The sequence below is a fragment of the Ceratotherium simum genome, chromosome 7 (assembly GCF_057802395.1).
Source record: "Ceratotherium simum simum isolate JZ-2026a chromosome 7, ASM5780239v1, whole genome shotgun sequence".
NCBI classification, from domain to species: Eukaryota; Metazoa; Chordata; class Mammalia; order Perissodactyla; family Rhinocerotidae; genus Ceratotherium; species Ceratotherium simum.
The window spans coordinates 8,034,819-8,047,122 of record NC_141906.1 but is presented as its reverse complement, the minus strand read 5'-3'; positions in this window follow the sequence as shown (position 1 = coordinate 8,047,122).

Below are 12,304 nucleotides of genomic sequence, written 5' to 3'. Positions count from 1 at the left end.
TTGGTCTTGATTTCCATTTTCCACTTCAAATTAATATAGCTTATAAATATGTCCAATGAATATTTATAAAACATCGTTTTCATCTTGATATTACCCTTTCAAACTATATTTGGTATTCTGTTGCAGTCATAATTGGATGTACTGAAATTCACTTCTGACACTGACCCCCCGAGAGTTAGCGTAGATCTCACACGGTAAGGGCTCAGTCCTCCACAAGACTGCTCTCATTTCAGACGCCAGTGGCAGGAGGGGTCCCCAAGGCTACCTGCTCTACTGACAGACGGGCCACAAATTCAGTGATTCCCACAAAACCCCTCAGGATGACAATTTGCTAGAATGACTCACAGAACTCAGGAAACTGCTATTCTTTTTTTTTTTAAAGATTTTATTTATTTATTTTTTCCCCCAAAGCCCCAGTAGATAGTTGTGTGTCATAGCTGCACATCCTTCTAGTTGCTGTATGTGGGACGCGGCCTCAGCATGGCCGGAGAAGCAGCGTGCCGGTGGGAGCCCGGGATCCGAACTCGGGTCGCCAGCAGTGGAGCGCGCTCACTTAACCACCAAGCCACGGGGCCGGCCCGGAAACTGCTATTCTTAACGTTTATATTGCTATAGAGATACAAATCAGGAAGAACACAGTAATGAAGACAAATGAAGAGATGCACAGGGCGTGGACTGGAAGGGAACACAGGGTCCTTTTCGCATCGTATCACTCTGATCTAGACCCTTGTGATTATATTACACCCACCTGTATAATCCAGGATGCTCCCCTATGTTAAGGTCTTCTGATTAGCAACCTTAATTCTATCTGCAATCTTAATTCCCCTTTGATATGTAATGGAACATATTCACAGGTTCTGGGAACTCTGAGGTGGACCTCTTTAGGACATCATTATTCTGTCTGCCAAACTACTCTAATGTCTATGGTAGCCTGGTTTGTAATAATTGGGGGTGTGTTTTTCCTGAAAAACCAGCTTTATGGTCAGTTACACTCCATCATCAATGTGAATGTAATAGGGCAAATGTTATCTCATCGGTTCCCTGTTACTCCCACCTTACTACCAACTTCCAACTTTTTTGCTAACTTCTCCATCTGGGGAAGCCTAGTGATGATGGTAGCTTTATTTGCAGACTTCTTCTAGGGGAAACTGTCTAATCATGTCCCCTGCAGTAGAAGCAGTGTAGGTGGTTCTCTTGCTGGCAATGTTCTCTTCTACTACAGCTGCCTGGTATAGTGGTGAACATCTGACAGAAAGATGATCAGTTTAAGTGACTATTATTCAAGAACCTCCAATTGCCTCCAAGTATCTGTTATCCATATTCTGACTTACCTAAAATAACCCCCGATTTTTTAGCTGTGAATGTCAATACAAGTCCCAGACCTCTACATCTAGATGTGGCCGTTGACTAGTTTTTGGACAATGAGATAGAAGAGTCAGTGTTGTGTAGAATTGCTATTGGTTTTGATTGAGAAGTATCCTCTTCAACTTTTCTCCTTCCTCCTTACTGCTCTGTGGAATAAAAATGTAATAAATAGAGTCCCATCAACCATCTGGGGCAATGATGTGACCTTGGGAGAGCAATAAGAAAAAATGATACTGGATCCTTGATACAGTGCAATTGACATAGCAGATCTGGATGCCTACACCAACGGTGTGCTAGTAAATGCTTACCCACCAGTTCCTTGACTAACAATGCCCTGATTTGTAGTGTTTTCGGATTTCAGTGGCGTAAATACTCCCACCGTGGCTGATTTCAAGCTACCAATATGACATATGTCATCACTGAATGTGGAATTGGAAAGAGACCTACATAATTGGCTCTTGCAAGCCGGTTCCAGTAAACTCGAATGTAGGAAAAATAAACTTCTATCTTTTCTAAGTCGTTATTTTGGGGTTCTTTTCTACCCATGGTCAAAACACACTCCAGTGATATTTCTGGCTAGTGGTGTATGAGGCTACAGCAGAGATGATGAAGACCAACAGGGCCATTCAGATTCCTGCCTTATGGACTTCAAACTGAAGGCATGGAGAGAGGATCATTGGTTTGCAGCTGCATTATAAGCAATAATGCAATTATAAGCAATAAGCAACTAAGACATGCAATGACAGAGGGGCTGTGTCATGTCAATATAGAGACCTGTAGTGAATGTCAGCGAAGTCCTGCTGCTGCAGGTACCATAAGACAACATGGCCTCTAGCACAGCCTTGGATCGTGAATGGTCCTTGATTTCTGTCAGATTCTCATCTTTCCTACTTCTTTTGGTTTCTTTATTTTCTATTGTTTTTCTATTTTCTATCTCATTGTTTGCCAATCTAGTCTTTATTATTTCCTTCCTTCTGCTTTCTTTAGGTTTAACTTGCTCTTCTTTTTCTAGTTTCTTAAAGTGGAAGCTTAAATGATTGATTTAGGACATTTTTCTTTTCCACTATTGGAGTTTAGAGCTATACATTTTTCTCTAAGCTGCATTCCATAAATGTTGTTGTGTTGTGCTTTCATTTTCATTCAGTTCAGAATATTTTCTAATTTTCCTTTTTGTTTCTTCCTTGACTCATGTTGTTATAAGAATATTCTTTAATTTCCACATGTTTGGATATTTCCAAAAATTCTCTGTATGATTTCTAATTTATTTCTGTTGTGGTTAGAGAATGTGCTGAATGATTTCAATACTTTTACATTTATGGAAATTTGTTTTACTGCCTAGCATATTGTGTCTCCTGGAGAATCTTCCTCACATGCTTGAAAAGAATAAGTGTTCTGCTCTTGTTGGGTGGAGTGTTTTCTGGATATCAGTTAGCTCAAGATAGCTCATTTAAGTGTTCTATATTCTTGCTTAATTTCTCCCTAGTCATCCTATCAATTATTGAGAGTAGGATATTGAAATTCTCAACTATCAGTGTTACTTTGTCTTATTAATATTCCTTGTCTCAGTTTTTGTGTTGTTTTTTCGGGAACAATGTTGGTAGTTCATATACATTTATAATTGTGATATTTTCCTGTTGTATGGACCCTTTTATCATTATGAAATTTTCCCCTTTATCTTTATTGCTATTTTTTGTTGTAGAATCTATTTTATCCAATATTGGTATAGCCACTCCGGGTCTCATTATGGCAATTTTTTGCATGGTATCTTTTTCCATCCATTTTCTTTCAACTTATTTGTCTTTGAATCTAAAGAGTGTTTCTCATAGAAAGCATATATTTGGACACTGCTTTGTAACCTATTCTGTCTTTTTCACCCTTTTGATGGGAGCGTTTGTTTCATTCATATAGACTTTACTTAATGATATGGTTAAATTCGTTTGTCGTTTTGCTATTTGTTTTCAAAATGTCTCATGTCTTTTTTGTTTTTCTGTTTCTTTCCTTCTTTTGTGTGAAATAAATTTATTTTAATGTACTCTTTGAATTCCTCTAGTGATTTTTTAAATTGTATTTTTTAGTTATTTTCCAAGTGATTGCTTCAGTGATTAAAATATGCATCTTAATTTATCATAATCTACTTCAGATTAATGCTGACTTCATTCTAATAAAATATAGCAACTGTGCTTCTATGTAGCTCCATATACTTCACAGATCTCTGAAGCTGTTCAATAATTTTTCTTTTTTTTCATATTTTTTTGTCTATCTTCAAGGTTACTAACTCTTTCTTCTGTCATCTTGAATCATCTATTGATCCTATCTAGTGAATTTTTTCGTTTCATTTATTATACTTTTTAATTCTAGAATTTTGTATGTTTCTTTTTAATAGTTTGTGTGTATTTATTGATATTTCTGTTTATTGAGTCTTTTCATCATATATTTTTTTATCTTTGAACATTTTTATAATAGGAGACAAAATTGTTTTCAATGAAATTTTTGTACTGTCAAATGCAACATATGGGCCCACTCAGAGGCAGTTGATACTCACTGCTATTTTCCCTTCTAATTACGGATCACACTTTCCTCTTTCTTTGAGTGTCTCATAGGTTTTGTTGAAAACTAGTCATTTTGGATAATATATTATAGCAATTCTAGATTTCTTTTTTGCTTGTTTGTCTTTTATATGAAGTTGTCACTGTTGCTTTGTTGCTATCTTTTCTTTTCTTTCTTTCTTTGTAAGTAACCCACCTGGCCTATTCCTAACGTATGGAATTGCTTCCTGTGCACTATGCAGCCACTGGGGTTTCTGGGGATTTTGCAGGATTTTTTTAGAGGTTGCCCCAGTGTCTGTATAACTTGTTGTAAGCCAAGGACTGGTCAGAGATTGAGCTCAAATTCCTTGACCCAGAAAATATTCCACTCTACCCATGTATCCGTATGTGAGTTGTGTCTGTGCCAGTTTTTACTTCCTACCAGGCCCCCTCATGTCTCTCCTATGCGTATCTGCAGCATCCCAGTCAGCCAGGGTTTGGTACAGAACTTAGACTCGCTCATGTCTCTCATGCAAGAGTCTGCAGCCTCCCAGTGACCCAGGGATATGTGGTGAACTTATCAAGCCCCCCTACCTGATGGTTTCTCATATCCAAGATCACTCTTTTAAGTATAGGTCATTTTCAGAAAATAAAACCTGAAAAGGAATATGTTATAGTTAAAATAACCAAATTAGCAAATACATAGAGGAAGGACAGCTTGGGTTACGTGCTACCTGGGTAGGGAATCCATGGCAGGAAGACTTACCTGAAAGAATATTTTATAAAATTAAATCATTCTGAAAAAGAGAAGACAGCTTGCTTTTCTGCCATGATTCACCAAGCCTAGCCATAGAATTCCACTGCCATGTATCATTCTTCTTCTAGAATCTCTTTTCTCATTGTAATAAATCATTTATTGCATTCAACCAGTGTGCTTTTTTAATCTCCTTGCATAGAGTTCTTCAAATGAGAGATAGACTTACCCCATAACAGTTTATCATGACATGTGGACTTGAGTACCTTAAATATATTCTTGTTTCTTCCTTATAGGCCTTAAAAATACAGGTCATTTTGATCACAATTAAATCCTGCTGTTGGTAAAAGTCTCAGGTGGCCCCATGGTCCTATTTAAATAACTAATTTCTAGAATCTTCCCTGTTGTAGCAGGTAGGCTCTTTTTATTAAAGTTCTTTTTTTGTTTTTTTTTGGTTTTTTTTTAGTGTTATTTGAAGAATAGGTCTTCCTAGTTTTACATACATATAATGAAAAGAAAGATATTAATAAGTTATCCTGTGAATAGGACTATGAAATGGATGAGGAGCTCGGCTACACTTCATTTTAGAGGAAAGTTTTCTCAGACTCCTGCAGAAGGAGCATCGGGAGGCTTTAGCTATGATCATGCTGATTTCTAGTCATTTTTATTCCTTATCAAATAGGTTCAATCACATTACCCATCTACTTATATAGCATTAATAATTTACATGATGACATTAGAATCTATTATTAATCTTAGATAGTGCCAGGATAGTGTCAAGTTCCTTGAACCTGGAATGCCTTTTTTAGTTTATGGTTTCCAGTTGCTGCCTGAGTTATTGTTAGCTTTTTAAAAGGTCTCTAGTGACACAAAGTGCAACTGGAACGATTTCCATCTACTATAATAAGCCCTTGCATCTAAAAAGGGCTTTTAACTTCACAAGATATTATTACTTGCACTGTTTCATTTCATCTAAAAAGCAGTCTTATCAGGAAGGGATAGCAATTTCTTAGATGGGTGGAGAAACTGAGACAGAGTTTTGGTGACTTCCCATGGTCACACTGCTTGTGTCAGAACTGCATTGATCCCCTAAACTCACAAAGAGGAATGGGGATTGAATTGGCATTTATTGACTAGAGTCGATCAGGGCCCACACTGTACACTAAAGACAACATTTATCTCACTCAAGAGGAAACCCCAGCGAGTAGGGGATATCTTTCAAGGTGGTTTTACAAGTGAAAATTTGAAGCTCTGAGGGGCAAAGCAGTGTTCCCAAGTTCATGTTCCCAACATCTGAGCTGGGATTAAAACCTAACATTTCTGATTGCCAGTTCCACGCATGGCTATATTCCTCCTGCCCCTAACTCAGAACCAATATTAATATTTTATTAACACATATTAGGCACTTACCATGCAGCAGGCATTGTCAGATTAACTTTTAAACTGGCTAGTGTTTCTCTTTGACAGAAGTTCTACCCTACTGAGAGTAATGAGACGACCTCTCCTCCCCAATCCCAATCTGGATCCTTTCCCCAGGATTATTTTTAACTGATCTAAAAATAAAGAACCCTCTTTCTTCTCTGATCATGAAACTAAGAACGGAAGCCTGGAACTGAAGGAAGGCAGGTCTCTTACTCGTGAAGAAGCATAACACCCGTAACGACAACAAAAGCATTCTTTGCCCCTTAACAGACAGGTGCCTCAATGGCTTCCTGGCTTGGTGGATCTGACTAGTCTGATCACTTCTCTGTCATTCTAGTCTTGTGGATTTCACTGGTGTGAAGTGGTATCCCTCAGTGCTGGAGTGGGGGCGCAACGTAGCATCACTCTGTTGAGACTGTGCAGAACAAAATATTTATTCTGCAGAAATGGAGATGAACTGATTATCCTTGTTTTCACTTACTAATAGAATAACAATGTCATTTCTAATTAAGAAAGTCACAGGAAAGTAGAGGAGGCCACATTTGCCTTACGACTTTCCTGCTATGTATCCCAAATCAATTTACTTGTAATTTGCTAAAGATGGGGTGAATGAACCAATTTGGGTGTTAAGTCCCGTGGGTACCTGTCCCTTGAGTTGAAGCTACAAACAGTGTTTGTAATGGGTCATGGCAGAACAATTTCAGGCAGATAAATATCCCCATGAAGGCAACATTTGGCTGTTCAATATTTTGACACCAGCTCTAACAGTCAAACCAGCTCTGTGAATTTCACTGACATCAATGTTACTTGTGTATATTCTTTTACTGGAAAAACATTTGTTAGTGTTTTCTGGCATCACTGCATTATTAACTCACTATCTGATTACAGATTAAGTGTATTCACATTCAAAAGGAATGGAATTGTTTGCTTTTTATATCTTACTGGATACACACATTGCTGGGAAAATAATTTCAGCATAAAGATGAAAGTCATGTTACATTAAATATTAATTTATTAAATTTCTGCAAACATAATGTCATCATCTAGAATTAGTCTTATGAAGTGTAGGTATTCTTACCTCAAGCTAAATCACATTTGATGCATTCTCACTTTTTGTCGCCTGGTCTTGTAGTACAGGATAATCTTCTTGATGGAACTGACAGAAAGAGGAAGGTCTGTCTGTCTGATGTTGGCTTATAAATACATTCTGACTTACTAAACTTAAGACAGCTTTGAAAGAGACCCTGAAGAACTTCTGTCCAGTGGTCAAAAGAGTATACATTCTGTTGCAGATGGCACCTCTGTTGATGACATTTCAGAGAAAAATTACACACACAAATGTAAAATCATAAGACTTTGCTTCTGAGAAACAGCTTGTTTAGAGCTTTGGGGGCAAAAAAAGTGTTTCAGCTTCTGAGAACATCAAGCATCAATTTTCCATTCCTTTGGGTTGAATGCTTCAACTTCAACATGGAATATCCTCAAAACACAATTTAGTTTTAATAATTTGTTATAACATTAATGAGACAGAGATTGAGACTGGATCCACTCTAGTCCAAGTCTATCATCTGTGCTTAAAAAAAACCTCTAAAATAATTTGCTTAGATGAGTTCTTAAAAATGTATTTTAAAATTCCTTTTATCTTCCTATTAGCCATGTTTTTTCTATGTGGATTAAATTTTTTAAAAAATTATTTGGAATTAATTTTGTATTAAAATGGCAAACAAACATAAAAACAGTTTAAATAAAAAATGTATAAAATATTTTCTTTTTTTTTTTCCTTTTAGACAGCAAATGTGCCAGAAATAAACTTCCTCAAAGAATAAGATGGACTGAACCTTTTATAACTATCAAAAAGTCCTCACTGGTCTTCCTGTATTGAGTCTCTTGTAAATGAAAATATAGTCTTTAATGGAGGAATGGTATAAGGACAGAAATCTATCAATTGACGACTTTGTGTTGTTGAAATTATTAATAGCAAATTGTCTAGTCAGAATTGATCTCTCCCACCCCCTTGCCTTTATTACAGTGTGGTATTTGAGTATTTATGTGAAAGTGTAGCTTCCAGATCAGAGTCTGAGCTCTTTGAGAGAATGGGGATTTTCTTAGCACTTTTCAAATCTCCTGGACCTTCAACCATGCCCAATGAATTATTAGAGCTCAATAATATAAAAGTGAATTAATTTTTCAGGTGTTAAGGAAATTAGTTAATTTGTGATATAGGTCATCTTCAACGTCACTTTGCTTTATTTCCTGCTTTTTAGAGAAAGTTTTTTCTGATACATGTATCTGTTTATCAGACAAAATAAAACTACAATCACTATCTATTTATTTTATTTGATGCATCCTGCTGTTTACCAGGGCATACATTTATATCTAGACGTAATTAAACCTAATCACAACCTTATGAGGTACATCCTACTCTTATGAGGTACATCCTGCTATCTTCATTCGGTATGCTGAGTAAACTGACCAATTTCTCACAGCTAGTAAGAGATAGTGTACTGGGATTTAAATCCTTTCTTTATGATTCAGAGACTACACACTTAACTAGCATGCCTAAAAAAAGGGATGTATGAAATATAGTTATGCTTATTTCATCTTAGTTTGCTGTGTTACAGATTTGTACATTTGCAGATTAAAATTTATAATTTAAAAATTTATAGCACTTTTAATTCTGATGAAGCACGTATTAGCACACCAAATTGTGAGTCACAGTGCATTTGCCATCTTATCGCAGGCATTTGTGAACATAGTAAATTCTCTCCATATCAATCTGAGGCATTTTAGAATGTCAAAATTCTTCCATGTTCTCTAAAGTGTTTGAAAGCTCTTTTCTCTTTAGAATTACCTGCTCTCACTAAGTTCATTCCCAAAGATGTGTATAATCAAAGCTGCTTTAGCATTGAAATTAGAAGTCCAATTATGAAAAATGGAAGTGAGCGTGCTTTTAACCGTGTGTTACTCAATGCAAGGTATAACTCATTGTTCCAGGAAAATTGATGTGTTTATTTCATATGCAATAAAAAAAATTTTCTTAAGCAAATAATGAGAGCACATCATTCATAAAAGGGCTGGCCAAAGAACTAGTTATTTTCTAAAATTAAATTATATATTTCTTTCGAAGAAATGTGTATTTAAAATTGCTTAACAAAAGACCAGTGTATATATAGAAGTCAATCTCTTCCTTGCTCCCCCACTTTTGGTATAAACTCTGAGCTAAAAATTTATTTAAAATAGTAAAAATTGCCAATTACAATAACGATTGAGTTATCCTCCTATCCTCTGAGACAATTTTTTTATTCTGGAAACCTTTTTCTTTCTTTTCAGTTTTTTCTTTTTTCTTTCCCCAAGAATCTGGAAATGGAGAAATTAAAGTCAGCTAACAGAGCTAAGAGAGCTACTAGGACACTTGAAAAGACATAGGAACCAAAATAATTGGACTAATATACAAAGGATATTCTAAATTTTTTTTTCTAAAACAACTATGCATATGATCTTAATTTCTTCTCTAGAATTATCCATGTTTAACCAAACACAAAAAGTGCTATTCTTACCAGCAAGGTGTATTTTCTTGAAATTATGATGCACAGAGCACATAGGAAGAAATTTTCCTGTTGAAACTAATTGTAGACATTATGTTCTATTTTATTATTATTGTGTTCTATTTTATAGCTTTAACTTCCAAGTGTTCAGATTTAAAAATCTGCCATAAAAAAATAGGATTATTTTATAGCGAGTATTTCAATTCTACCAAATCTGAAGATGCAATATTTTTCATATGATTTCATACGATGGTGTTGGGATACTTTCAAAAAGTGTGTTTTTAAAAACAATTTTTTTCAGTTGCTGAGGCACTTTGGATTTATTGTCTCCCTTAATCTTCACAGCAGTTTTGAAAGGAAGGTGATATTCCCATTTTAGAGAGGATGAAATAGAAGTTGAAGAATGAATTACTTTGTCCATGAGAGTTGGTCCTGAAACTCAACCTCCCGTTTCTGGTTACACACAGTTTTTATTTGCAATAGAAATATTCAGAGTATCAAAATTGTCCACTCATCTCTCACTAAGCAGGGATAGATTGTAAAATCCAGTTGTTAATAGCCTTTGCTTTAGTTAATTCACTTATTCCTCTCAACAAAAGTTTTCAGTAGCACCAACTATGTGTTCATATGGTATATTGTGAAGAGTTGGTGGCCTACCCATTCTCTTCTCCTATTTTGTAGGAAATGTGAGAGAGGGTGGTTCTGTCCACATGTTCAGCTCCCAGTATTGGGCGCTACTTGGCCTAAACCATCAGCAAATGTAACCTAGGTCTGTGTCAGTCAGTGCATGGTATTCCACAACCACAAGGACTGGTTCATCTGCAGGCACCTAAATGGATGAAAACCAGAATTTCTGTTGCAGGGTTAGAGAAGAGAAGCTTGCCTTCTGCAGATTTGGACAGTAAAGCTGAAGGCAGCCACTGTGAACCGAATGAAGAGCTAGCCCTGGGATAAGATGACACTAATAAGATAGAACAGAGAGAAAGAAAGAAACTGGGCCTTTCATGACATAATTGGATCAAAATGAAAATGAAGCTCACCCTACCTCTGTAATTGCCAGTTACATAAGCCAGCAGATTTCCTTTATTGTTTAAGGCAATTTGCGTTTGTTTTTCTGGTTACCTACAGGTGAAAACATTCTAACTGATATGCTGTACATATCGTATCATTATATCATCAGTTTAAAAAAAGTTATTATTGTTTATAAGGGCAAGTTAAAGCAACATTAAATTTACAATCACAGAGTTTTCCTGGAATAAAGGTGGGATGTTTGTAGTTGTTTAATTGACTTTATGTAACTGTGTATCTTGTTATTGATTTTTCTTCAACTCTGTGCACTTCAAGATGAGCTAAAAAGAGCTCCTGTTCTCAGATTAGTTTGTGACCAATTCTCAAATGCCCTTCTGTTGTGATTAAAGAATAGATATATGCATGAGCCCACTTTCTTTCCAATCTCTCTCACCCACCTCAACTGACATCATCCTTGTCTCAAGACAGTTGCCAGTCTACAAAATACTGCCGAAGTTCAAGATGGTTGTTTAGAATTGCAACAAAGTGATTGATGGAGGCTGTTGAAATGCATACTTGCTCTTATTTAGAAGAAAAGCCATAAGCGGGCTTTGCCAAGTTAGACCAAACGATCAAGTAAAGGAAAGAGTCGAGACCATGACCCACCTTGCGAACAGGTTAAAGAGAGCTCAGGTAAAGGCACAGAATGACCACGTGCCAGCCAGGCGGGGCTGATTCCCTAAAACTATTAACAACATGGGACCTCATATCTCAGGATTTCAGATACCCAGGAAGTGGATTGTAAAAATTGGACTGCAGCAGGCTTTCAGGAGTCAGGTCCACAGAGGAAGGTGCCAAATTCATGCTGTGATGCACGTGTAAATTGAAATAAACAAGTGCAATCTGAATTTAGGTCAGGAAGGTAAACTGAACAAGTCAGGTTAAGAAAGTGGAGCGGAAAACATATACATAGACCCAGGTGACCCTGGCTAACCAAGATCTTCTGTGGAATGGAATCAGTTTATGAGATCTTCACCTCACCCCTGCCCTTGTGTTTCCACTGGCTTACCTTATACATAGGCATTCCGTACCCATTCCACTAGCCCCTCCACCTCCTCTGTCTAAGGCTTCAGTGTGAAGCGGCCAACCCACGTCATGTCTTTTGTTTAAGGCAGCAGTTGGTTGAATCATGTTGCAGAGGCAGAGTATTGAGTAAGAGAGATAGGCTTCCTGCTTCCTACTCCAGGTGTTCTGAGACATCCCTAGAGAGGTGAATGTTTCCCTTCCTAACCATCAGTGACTAAAGCTTTTGCTTCATTTTAAAAAGCAAATGTTCCTGGGACATGCAAATTTCAGGAGGTTACATTCGTTTAGACTTTAGAGAGCAGAGTGCCCAGAGGGCACTTTCCCTTGGAGGGCAGAGAAACACACTGCTTATACCTTAATACTACCATAAGTGAAACATGTGTTCTATGTTTATGGACATGGAAAGTTCAAGCAGAGTACAGGTCATACCATGAACAATGATTTATAATGAATTGGCTGAATAATTACATTCACAAGCTGTCTTGTGTATGTGAAACATGTTTGAAAGTAACTGAAAACCAAATGAGAGACACACATTTTCAGGGGTAATCCGTTTCCAGAGAGTTGACATATTATCCATTACCCATAGGGGTTTGTAG